The 12,892-nt window shown below is 36.0% G+C and overlaps 1 long non-coding RNA gene across 2 annotated transcripts in view; it reads left to right on the top strand.

Moving 5' to 3' along the window:
• Positions 1–12,287, top strand: part of LOC126640642 (uncharacterized) — a 114,716-nt gene extending 102,429 nt beyond the window's left edge. The window contains exons 3-7 of one of the 2 annotated variants that reach the window (XR_007629102.1): positions 285–473; positions 1,102–1,239; positions 5,375–5,547; positions 10,959–11,033; positions 11,908–12,287. This is a non-coding gene — a long non-coding RNA (uncharacterized LOC126640642). The remainder of the gene's footprint in view (positions 1–284; positions 474–1,101; positions 1,240–5,374; positions 5,548–10,958; positions 11,034–11,907) is intronic. The other variant, XR_007629103.1, reaches the window with a different exon arrangement.
• The last annotated feature ends 605 nt before the right edge of the window (positions 12,288–12,892 follow it).

The raw sequence follows: 12,892 nt of genomic DNA, 5'->3' as shown, positions 1-12,892 counted from the left end.
AAAAAATGTATTGCAAAACTTTATTTCAAGAGTGAGATATTTAATAACTGTAGGGGTTTTAGATGATTTTTTGTTTGTTTGTTTGTTTAATTTATTTTTTGTGAGGGTTTTGTGGGTTTTTTTTTTGAAATTATTTAAACTCCAAGTCAAAACAGTCTCAAACTGTTTTGATTAAAACAGTTTATTGAAAAGGTATTTGGTGCATTATGCCTAATGAAGCAGAGATCCTTTCGAGCACAACTTTTGAGTTTCTGAAACTGTTCTAATTTTTCTTCTGGTTACAGGTGAGCAGTCAAACTATAGTCAGGCACAATATCATCTCCAAAAACTGTATCAACTGAACTGACTGAAACTCATTTGCTGTTTCATGACCCATTTAACAGAAGACTCTGTAATAAATAATGGCCAGTATTCGCGAGCGAAGATCCAGGGAAGGTCTTTACACCTTCCAGCCTGCGCATTGGATTTTTTAGGTGAGACACAGTGTGCGCGGAACTGAGCCCACCCTTTAATCCTAAAGTTCATCTGCCGGGGCCAAGCGAGCTTGGATGGTGGCAGCGAGGTCCTCAGGACGTAGGTGGATTGCCTACAGGGCTAACGAGCTCCATCTGCCCGGGGAGTGGCCCTGACCGGGAATCGAACCCGGGTCTCGGCGGTGACAGCGCCGCGCCCTTACTCACTACACCACCAGGGTCTCCCAGAAGATTCTATAATTGCATTAAAATAATGTTATACATTGCAGCCTTCTCATGCAGACTAAGCTGTGTGGAATGCATGAAGGAGGTTGAAGAAACCTTGTGAAAACAAAACTAGACTGGTGCCAAAGTAAATAATGGTTATTTAGCAGTGAGGAAAATAGATATCTGATGTTACAAAGGGAATGTGTAGGTACCATCCATGTAATAGCACTGTATGCCTTTTTAAAATAGCTCTAAATGGTGCAGATGAATAAGGATATTTAGGGTATGTCCTACTGATCTGCTTAAGGTGTTTAATTTGCAATGACATAAATCATGACCTGCTGTGTAAAAGTAGCTTCTGCAGGTAGTCAGGACTGATCCCACTACTCATTCCTCAAGCATCTCTTGGGATGTTTTGTAGGTATATCAGCCCTAGAGACCTTGTGTGCCACCGGAGGGACACGTGACAACAGCCAGCCTCGCTCTCAGGAAGGAACCCAGCAACCTGCCCTTGAGAATCCTCAGCAGTCAGTCTCAGAGACAGTCTTTAAAATTTGATGTATATTTTTTTTAAATTATTTTACTTTAAATATTATCAAGCTATCCATTTAATTTTAAACATTATTGCAAATAAACATGGAGGTTCTGTATAATACACACCACATTTCACCAATCATTTGTTCTCCCTGTTTGACTCATTGAAGATATACATGGGCATTTTGTTGTTTTATGGGATATTTTATTCACCAAAAAACCAAAATCCTAATTTTATGAACATTTCTTTTAAAGTAACTGGGTTGCACGGAAATTATTTCTCACTGTTTGACAGCTAATGATATGTTTCTGTGTAAAAATATGAAGATTTATTACCATTCTGAACAAAATCATTACTTTCTATCTACTATAACAGTGGGTGTTCCCATTATCCATGTAAAGGATTAGTTATTTTAAAGCTTACCAAGCTCTAGAACTAAGTAATGTATTATGGCAATGACTTCTACCAGTTAAACAGATTTCCACTGTGAAAAACAGATGTCTTGACATCAGTTTGCAAACCTCTTCCCATCAATTTACTTTAATTTCACTTTTAAAAGGGTAAACAAAAGTATTTGAGTTTGCTGTTTTGTTTAATATTACTTTAGCTTTATGCACATCTCTATGGGAATGTGTGACTACCTTTTCTATTCTTCTTTCTTTGTGGTAAAAAAAAAAATCTTTCCTTTACATCTGTGGTCACTTTTAACAAAAGGGATTACTAAGACAGGTTAGTCACAAGTAAATTTTGGGATGAAATCAGAGAGAAAGTACCACAGGAGCTTTAATATATCTAAGAATTATCAAGGACAATCCCTTGGGTAGAGATGAAATGCTGGAATTCATATCTAGTTTAGCCAGGATTCTGATAAGTTAGAAGAGAAAGAAAAATACTGAGACTTTCAATAACTCTTGTGTCATTTGTTAGCCCTTGATGGTTCAGCCCTCTGTGGTTGAATTTCTTCTCCAGTGAGTCTGGAGAATTTCTTCTCCAGTGAGTCTGACTGCATGTATGAGGCATTAAAATGCACAGGTTGAAAAGCTTTCAAGAACAGATCTATCTCTAGACCCACCACACTGTGTCAAAGTGGTTGAAATGAATTTGCTTATAGCCCAGTGAATTGAGTTCTGACTTCCTGACCTCATTTGGTTTCACATCCAATGTCAAGCCCTGACAACATTGGTAAGGTTATTTTCTTGATATACCTCAAAACCATGAGTCCCTTCAAAGTGCTTTTAAATGACAGTTTTTGTAACCTGACAGGAAAGAATTTGCAACTACAGCAATATCTGTGATTGTTGGTATTCAAGCTCTCCTTTTTTGACAGATGACATTAAAAGATAACAGCCAGGAGGAAGAAAATTGGTTTGCCCAGTTTTATGGCTAAAGAAGTACTCCCAGAATTGGAAAAAGAGGGACTCCATCCTATTTTATTCTCATGAGTACTCAGTATATTATTAACCAGGCGTCTTCAAACATATCTATAATAGTAAAATAAACAGTGTGAGAGCCCAGTTCCTGTCTCTGAAGCTGTCTTTTAGTCTGTCTCTGTGCCTATGAATTGATTGGGAAACTTGACCTGAGGCAGAAACAGTTAAGGTTTGCTCTGACAGTGGGTAGTCCCTCACACTGGTTAATCTGGTGGTACCTGCATAGAGGGATGATAGTGCAAGTTCTCACCAGCAATTTATTGACATTTGTGTGGCCCTCGTTCTAGATGAATATATCAATGTAGACATCAAGCTGATAGAGCTGGATTGCTGTTCTTGGTCTGAGCATATTTCCTCTATTTCCATCCCTCATTAATAAAATGTATAGGAAGGAAGGAGAATAATACTTCCTTTGTCCATGCTAGTTGTTTAAATCATAAGCCATAGAAGAAATTGTTTTTTTCTTTCTTTACACTCGAGAGATGTTAGTATTTAGATCACAGCAGGATTATTTAGTATGCTTTGATGCTGCAGCAGTGTGGCTGATTTTAAATAAGAAGGGCAATTGATGATTTTTTAGCTTCACCTTAGAAAAACACTCTGTTTATGAACCATAGAATCATTTAGGTTGGAAATGACTTCTAAGATCGTTGAGTCCAACTGTCAACCTAGAAAATCTGTGTAATTTGAATGTGATGTAAAAGCAGCTCATTTCTGAGTCTGAGATGTACCTAACTTATTTAATTTCCGAACACTTCCTACTCAGCAGGAAGTAATCATTTTGGAGGAAGTGCCCAACATTGTGAACACATGGGATTTAAGCTCAACTTAGTTTTCCTGTCATGGAAAGACAAGATGAGAAAAAACTGCTCACATTGAGCTGATAAAATAATTAACTCAGTCACATAATTACTGTTAGTGCTATGTGCTGATCTTGTCATCAGGTGCTTTGCCATGCTCTCAAGCCACTAAAACCTAATATAGAGCAAATTATCTCAGCGTGTCATCTGCTGGAGAGCCCCACTATGATCACTTTTAAAGACAGACTGAGCACATACATGTGTTTTCATTCATTATAATTCTTTCTAGCACCTCAAAACATTGTAGACAAACAACCATTGGCTTTGGAAGAAAAATGATGCTGCCATGCTAAGCTGGAAATAGCTGTTGTAGCTCATAAGTATATTTATTTCCACAATTTTAGTTAAATCACTAAATTAATAGTGACAAGAACCTCAAAATCATACCATAAGAAAGCTGAAACGAACAATAAGATTTAAGGTCAATATTAATAGCCTTTGTGTAATGTTGTGTTTCATATGCTGAAGTTCCATACTATTTATAGTTTATACTGTGAGAGTTGAAGTAATATATTCCCTTGACAGACCTATACTTCAAGTATATTTATGAATTAGGTTTATATTAATATGAGAAGTCAGATAGAAGTGTCTACATTTCACAAGAGATCAAGCCAAATGAAAAAGAGGCTAACAAAACCCTAGTTTTTAGAAGTATATCATGAATCACCTTCCCCCATTTGCTGATGGAACACTATAAGGTATTCACTTTGGTAGTGGAGAGCACAAAGCTCTTCAGGAACTGAAGTGATCATGCAAATGACTGTGTGTCCTGAGCAAGCTAACATTCTGAAAGACATACTAGCAGAATAGGTTTTATATGTAATATCTCAAATTATCTGATTAACAATATCCTTAACTTAATGGCATTTACCTACCAATCAACAATATTATGCAATTTCTGTTGAATGACAATCAAGTTTTACTCAATTTCTACAGTAAATTGACCGATCAACATATAGTCATGCATGCATTTCTTTCTCCTTAAATCTTTCTGAGACAGCCATTCATTCTGTAAACTGACTGGTGAAAGGATCCTTCACTACTTAAATAATTAAATGCTGTAAAATAACACTCATGAAAGAAATCAGACTAATAAACATCTTGCTTTTTTATCTGCAGCTGTAAACATCTCTCCAGAATCTGATAAGTGTAAAATATATCTCTTTAAAAAGTATGCCTTTTTTGAAGATGAATATTTATCATTCTGGGGATGTTATACAAATTGCATCACCCTAAAATCTAGTTTTATAGTATAAGTATCCAGGCTCGAAAATTATGTGTTTTTAGTTCTTCACTGAAAAACAACCAAATATATGAAATGAATGAGATAACTAATTTCTGAATATTTGTTAAAGCAGCTGTCAGTTATTGAATCTTCTCTGTGAAGGAAGGAAGGAAGGCTGTGAGTCTTGCTGCAGGAAACATATTGATAAAAAGGGAAAAAGCACTAATGAAAGAGGAAACCTTGTTGAGGAGAACTGTTATGTGGGAAAACTGACCTCAAAAGTACAGCATAACACAGTTCCTGTCTGTAATGTTATAACTGAATAATCTTTAAGTGTGATTTTTCAAAATGTGCTGACAGCCGAAAGTCCCATCCAGGCCTGGGTCCCAGCGTGCTGAGCAGCATACAAACTCATGGGGTAGCCCTGTATCCCAAAGGGTTTGCACTCTGGTTTACAGGATACTTAACTATCAGAGGGATGGGTAAATGGAGTGTGAAAGAACCATTAGTAGGATAATATGCTTAGGATGGAAGCTGGTATAAACTTCACAGTGGACTTTTGCAGAGTGGTCTTAAAACCTGTCTCTTATAGCTAAGCTTCCTATCTCTTTCCCTAATGAATATCTCTTTTTGTCTGCTTGCAGATTTGCCCAATGATAAATATGGGATGACACTGTCCAAGTCACCATCTGAGATTTTGTGGAATTGGTTTGAAACTACTGAAATAGCAGCAATGAGAAACAGCAAGCTGTGTATTCTTAGTGAAGGGATACAACTTTTGAAACAGGAGACTGGCTGCCATTTTGATATAAGGAATGTGAGTTTTGCTCTGCCATGAGAATTTACTCAAACTTAAATTTATAAACATTTAAAATATATTATTTTGAAAATGTATGACTGAGATATCCTTTTAGAAACTTTTGAGATGTAATTTCATTTGTTAGTAAATGTAATTGAACAAGAAAAGTCTGATTTTAATTTATTTCTTCTCTAAGTTTGTTGTGAAAGCAAATAATAATGTTCTGACATTTAGTGAAATGTTTTGTCATTTTAATACTATTTTAACATAGTTATTTAGTTCTCCCATTAATGGCAATATTTTTAAATAGATATGACTACTTACATTTTTCTGAATATCATAATCAATATATGTATCTTTTAAGTATAACTCTAAACTTTTTTTTTTACTACAAAACTACAAAATTCAGTTGAGTTCTAAAATTCAGAATGACCAAATGATCATAGACAACAAGCATTCAAAATGTATTGTGCATAATGATTAGATTCTTTCTCCATTTGCCCTTCTGCTTCCTGCTGTCTCTCTTGCCCACCAGTGAGTTATACATTTAAGAGGAGGAAAGGAATCTGTTGACTGCAGAGTTGAATTCAGTTAATATGCCTCACACTAGCAGGACAATGCATGTAACACAGCGGGCCTAATTTGCTGTCCATCTCTAGCTATGAACATTACCACCAAATGTCTGCAGTCAAGTGGTTCTCATTACACTGAAGTTCTGTGGTGTGGGATTCTCTGCATAATCTAATGACCCGAGTTCTTATTTGAAAAAGTACTCTTTTACAATGGCATTCTGCTTGAGCACCACGAGCAAGTGAAGGATATAAAAAAGTAGATCCACTGAAAAGCAGGAAAATTCAGCCTGTTATACTATCTGAAACAGAGTTTAACCAATGAGACATTCTTCTAAAGGAGCAGCAAAGGAGCAACTTGGTAGCTTTTATACATAAATATTCCCTGGGAATGCGTTCTTCTAATTGATTGCCAAGTCCATGATAACCCTTCAGCGCATTATTTTCTGGAAGCAGAAAGCATGTCTGTGTCTTTGAAAGGCAAATTCTGCTAAATATGCAAAGTTAGTGCTATGTTTAAAGCCCAAAAAAATTCAGCAGGGGGAACTTTTTCTTCATATAGTTGCCACAGTACTAAGAGCCCTGTTTTATGGCTGGTTTATCAAAGGTGCTGCACACAAAAAAACTCCACTGTATTCAACATCCTGTTCTCATTATTCTTGTTGCTAGTAGCACTAATCATTCCTCTATTTTCAAATTGAACACTAACATTGTGAATTCACTGTTGAGAGCAGGAGGGGAAAAAATAAAGGAATCCAGCAATTTTTCAGTTCATTTGGGTTCATTTATTACGAGATCGAGATTTCAGTACTTCCATGCACACCTGTAATTGTCCTAATTCTTCTAGTTAAAGATCTTTCCTGTGATCATGCCAAGTTCTTTGCTGCTTTAAGAGCCATGTGGTGGGAGATGTGCTCTGGTTCATGCTGCAATTTACAATACACAACAAAGAAGCTGCCCTTTGGGCTTGAGCAGAGCTACTCAGAGAGAAGGTAGTTTAGGTTTACCCTGAGTAAGCCTTAAACACGTGGGTATAGGAGAAGAAAATAGACAACTATGTTTTCAGAGCATAGTTGATAAACTAGGGCCATTTTAGAGCATATCACTGTATGATGAACTGTTCATATTTGCAAAAGGAAATAAATCAGTAGTCAGTTTCTATGCCTGAAAGGGTTGAAAAAAAACCTTTGCACTTTCATGTTTCTAATACGAGAAGGGTTATAGCTTTGATGGTAAACCAAAGGATGCTTGCACTTGTGGTCTATCAGAAAGGTATTTCACCTCTGAAAGAAAGTGCCAGCATTTAAATCACAAGCTGGAAAATTACCTGACCTGCCTAAAGTCCTGACCTTGGCATGGAACTATTATTTAAAGGGCTGTCTGGCCTAAGCCAAAATGAGAGTAAACACCTACAGACAGTCCAGTTCCCAGACTTGTACCAGTGCCCTGGCATTGCTCAGGCTACCAGTGAGGTTGTAGCCTGCTCCTTCCTAGGACTATCTCTGAAAAGAAAACCTGAAGGTCTCCATGGAAGGAAAGAATCTACTTGGAAGAAAATAGCTTACTCAAAAACACTCTCAAAATATACGCAGTAATTTCAAGTGTGTTCTAATGTAAGTGTGTGTAATCCTGCAATTTTAATTCAGCTAGCAACTGGACCAGAAGCACAAAGGAAAATGTCAATAAGCGATTTCAACAAATTTTGAGACTTCACTATTATGCACAAACTGGAAGCATGTCTAAGCCTTTCTAAATCCAGTCAATCCAAATGAAAAGCAATATATGTAATGATAGGAAAGACAGACCACTTAAGAGACACTGATTTTTACAAAAGAGATATCTAACAACTGCAAACCATAATTGATGATGATAACGGGGAAGAAAATAGTAATAAAAGAAAACTTCATTATGTAGAAAGCTTCTTTGTACCTTTGGGATGTTGTGGATAAAAGGCCAGTGCCAAGGTGAAGTAACTACAATGCATTAAAAAAGCAACCCTAAACAACAGATCTGACTGTCTCCTATGTTTTGACATATAACAGAAAAATGTTGACCAAGAAAATTCCTTTTGCTCCTCATTTGGATGGCACGACCTATGAAAAATGTAGCATTTAACAAAACCACTTGCATTAGTGCAATCTAAGGATGGTGCCCCTAATGGTACCAGCACTGTGAACAATATCATTAAAAACTGTTTATCTCCTATGGTCAGTGTTCCCACAGTTGTGTGAGCTCCATTAAGCCTGAGGTCAAATCTGAACTGAGAATTGAGACACAAACCTCCTGAACTAAAACATGATTCAGACTGCTTTGGGATTGTTCCAGAAAGAGAGAGACATCTCACCTTTTACTCTTGTTATTACAGAAAGAGTACATACCATGGAAGGAAAAGAAAGAAGCAAGAAAATAGGCTGATGATATTGAATGATTTAATAGTGAGTTTTATTAAATGCTGAAAATGCAATCATTGAAGTATTAAACCAAAATCAAGACTATTGCTACCTGCATTTTTAACTCTAGCAGCTGAATTATACTGTATGATTACTAACTAGTACAAGACATAAATCTGGCAGCTGCTACTCAATTTTACCTGATAGTATTCAGTATCAAATAATATGCTTTACTATATTATTTTTTAATATCAACAGAAAAAGAGTGCACTGTTGGCAAATAATAGAAAAGCATTAGAGAGGTACTTTGTTTCCAGTTTTTCAGTTCAGCCTGCATCAAAAAAGAGAAATTGAAAAAAGAAAAAGGAAAACTAGGCATGATGATTTTAAAACCTGTAAGAAATAATTTAAATGATTAAGTAATTTATGGACAGCAATTATTACATATCAAAGTTGTTATTATACAGAAGGAAAAACAACAATAATTAGTGACAATATCTTTCCTTCTTATATTAAGCATTGTTTAAGTTGTATGTAATTCACAAAGTAAAACTCAGTCTCACAGTAAAGCACATTCATTACTTCACTCATTGCATTCACATTCGCTGAGTATGAATTCAATGCTATTGTGAGGCTGAGTTTAACTTTGCAGGATATAGTGAAGCAATCACATACTAGTCTTTAATAATTTTGTGATCATCTTTTTTCCACAGATTTGAAAGCTTTGACAAAATTAGATGTTTTCTTTCTTCTCTTTTTTAGGGGCAGAAATTAATATTTAAATAGCCGTTTGCAGCTACAGTTTCGTGCCCTTGTGGCACTGAACATTTCTAATTAGGTTTATGTAGCCCTTAGAAAAATTAGTAGGTTAGTCTTTTACTGTTTTTCTCCAAAAATGTAGGCCAGTCAGAATCACCCAAACTCCTGTCTCAAATAAAACAAGGTCCATTCGACTTCTGAGAGCAATGGGTATGCTCCATTAATGGGGTGGTTCCTTGCTCAAGCTCTGGATTACATAGGGGTATAGTTATATCTAGCAGCAAACTATATTCTGCTAAGGAGGATGTTAATTCTAGAAATGCACTGACGCAAATTTGAAAAAAAAATTCATACCATATGTAGCTGTTGTTATGATCCTAAGACAGGTTTCTAGGATCTTGTTAGACCAGTTCTGACTATTCTCAGAACAGTTGGGAAAGGACAGTTACTTCATATGAACTTATACTACATTAAGGTTAAGATAATTCTAGTATATTCATAGAAATAAGTTCAAAAAAGTGAGCAAAATCTGTCATGTAATCTGTGTTCATTAGAATAGTTAGTCACAACTTCAATTACTATCAGCAGCAAAACTATGGTTATACAGATTTCTATTAAACCCTGTAAAATTGAATAGGAAAAAGAGCTTTCATTGAGGCACATCCCTAGGGCAAAGAAGTGAATCGTAACTCCTAAATCTGCTCCACTGATCATTGGTAGATGTTGCTCTTGCTCCCTTCCTGGACACAGGACACACAGTCATTCAAGTGGTATATATAAGCCACCTCTTGGCAGTGGACAATGCTTTGTTCTTCCTCTTGTTGATTTTTTCAACAGAGTAGGCAGTACTAATCCTGCTTTTTCATATGGACTGTGCTCTTTATGGAAACCACCTCTTTCCTGTACCATCATTTTTCTGAGCTTCAGCTTCTGCATTCTTCCAGCTTAAGCACTCCTACAGTGTCCATTATTGCTCTCATTGATAGCCTCATCTTCATTCACAGAACATCCTGCCACTCCCACACTGTGACTGACCTCCAAACCCATGCATGAAACATCCTCCTCTACTGTGCACAGCCTCTATGCTTAGAGCCAGGGTAGCTGTGTGCTCACTGCCACAGCTCTGCCAGCATTTTGGAGTCAGCATGTACCAGTATTCTCACCCTGTCTCACTACTGTGGTGTCTTACTGATGGTAGATTTATGGTAGATGTAGAACAGAAAGTTCAAAAGACTACATCAGGATGGCGTGGAATAATGTTTGACATGGAAAACCTTTTCTTGATCCATAGTAATGAAGAGAGTGAAAATTAATATTTTCCCCACAAGCTTTCTTTTACAAAGGTATATTAAAATCACTGTGGGTATTTAGGTTAGCTATGCAAAAGTGAGTGGCTGACTGGATAGACATAGGTAGCACTCAGCCTCAGCAACATATTGTGGGTGGGTAAATTCCACAAAGCTAAGTATGTTTTGTGTAAAAATAGAAATGTACCCATTTATGAAGTTTGAAATTACTAATTATGAGAGTCCTGAAGTGTCTCTTTGCTCTTTCAAGGTGAAGTAGAGAGATTAGAAATTTCTGATTTGCATAAGGCATTCATCATAACGAGTACAGAGAACACAGAGAGGATCAGGTAGATTATACAAAGATAGGGCTGATAAATACAGGAATATAAACTTACTCTTATACTTTTTTTATTTTATTACAGAGCAGTACTGGAAAAAATAAAATAAACAAACCACCGAACACCTGAGCTGTAGTGCAGGACTCAAAATCTGACGATGTAAGTAAATCTTTAGGACACAAGGCTCTCTCTAAATTAAGACCTTACCAATGAATATTGGGAGCTAAGGTGTGGGTAAATGAATTTCTTGATTTGAATAGTCACACTCACTTATTAACACATTATCTACCCATGTTGTCAGATTCCAGAGCTAAGAAAGACTGTCTAGATAAGGAATGGGTTGACAGCGTGACTGTACCAACAAAGTCTAAATGGAGAGAACTTATAGCAGGATAACAGCTCTTGAACTGACAGTTTATATTGTTCTCCCAAGTGAAAGATGATCTATCAAAAAATGGTTTTTGTTGGGTTTATTTTCAGCATTACTGTCTTTGCATGTCTTCTTTGTTGTTACTTTTGTCTGAATGGCACAGATATAGTATATATATATACATATATATATATACACATGTGACTATACTAGATGGGTAGTTAATAAGAGATAATTCTAGAATTATCAGTATATTAAAGCTACACAAGTATTTAAGTCCAGGGTAGTCCAAACCTTGCAGCTTAGTAACGGATAGCAAGATGAATGACAATAAGCTCTTAGAAATTCAAATCTCAGACTATGCAAGGCTATAAAAATCATCATTAATATTCTGAAAGCAAATTCAAAGCCAGATAAGAATTTAGTAGAGGTGTCAACAGGATTGACAAAGATTTTTGTTCTGCATCCAATTACAGTAAAAAAAAGTAGGAGAAATGATGATCTTAACTTATTCCAGAATATTGAAAAGAAGATATCTTTTAATATTAAGACTGTGTCTAATTGTGAAGACTTTGGCAAGTAATGACATCTTTTTCATTAAAGAACCTTACAATATTTTTAGTACAGCTTGCCTGCAATATTTCTATTTCTTCTGTTTTTCAGACCTGAATACCTACTTCTGGTTCTTCCCAGAAGCCACGAGAAAAGCATTCCCCCACACTTAGCTTCAGTAAGTAGTGGCTATTATTAGGAAATATTTATACAACATTACACCGCAATGTTTAAATCAAGCTAAAGATCCTAATGTATTAAGGCACTACATTAAAAAAACCATTTCTAGACAAGAAAATTGCAGTTTGATATTAACTGTTGTCAGAGATCTACTCCAAATAATATCTCCCTAGTCCAACAGACAGAAACTAACAGTACCATCCTATTTATTTTCTCTCCTAAAGTAGCATATAAAGTCTTATTAGACTCTAGTTCACCACTGCATTCTGACAAAATGTATCTGAGACAAAGAATACTTGTGTTTTCAGTGCATAAAATTCACAAGAAATAAAATGATAATGTTATTTATTTTTCCTGGTTTGCTTCAAGTAAACAGAAGCTGGGAGCTAAAAGTTTGCAGCAAATTATTTCCCCAGATGTTTTCAGTGGCTGAATTGTCGTCATTTTTTATTTGTACATTGAAAATCTCTCATATGAGCTGTCATCTTCTATTATTAATTAAAATATGAAGAAGAGCTCAGTCAGAAGTATTTTTCCCTTAAGTTCAACAATGAATGTATAATAAGCTTCCACACTTAGATTTGATTCCTTTGATGGGATATCTAGACCTGTAAGAAGACATAAACCAAAATAAAATCAATACACATATGACCTCATTCCACTGTCCGAGGTTTTCATTTGCAGTTTTCATTAACTTTTAGTAAAGAACTATATTGCCTCTGAAATTTCTTTCTCCACTTCATACATACTACCCAGGAAAACATCAGAAATGATAGAAACAGAAACTTTATAAGCTGCCACTTGGAGCTGCAATCAAACCGTTCCTAATAACTTCAAGAATGAGCTGAAAACTGCCTACCATGGTGCCTGAAAGCTGTGCACTGCCAATCATCCCTCCTAATTTGATTCTGACAGT

This window comes from Myiozetetes cayanensis, unplaced genomic scaffold (genome assembly GCF_022539395.1).
Source record: "Myiozetetes cayanensis isolate MyiCay16 unplaced genomic scaffold, myiCay2020 scf2-11, whole genome shotgun sequence".
Classification (NCBI taxonomy): domain Eukaryota; kingdom Metazoa; phylum Chordata; class Aves; order Passeriformes; family Tyrannidae; genus Myiozetetes; species Myiozetetes cayanensis.
This window is presented reverse-complemented; position numbering and strand designations above follow the sequence as displayed.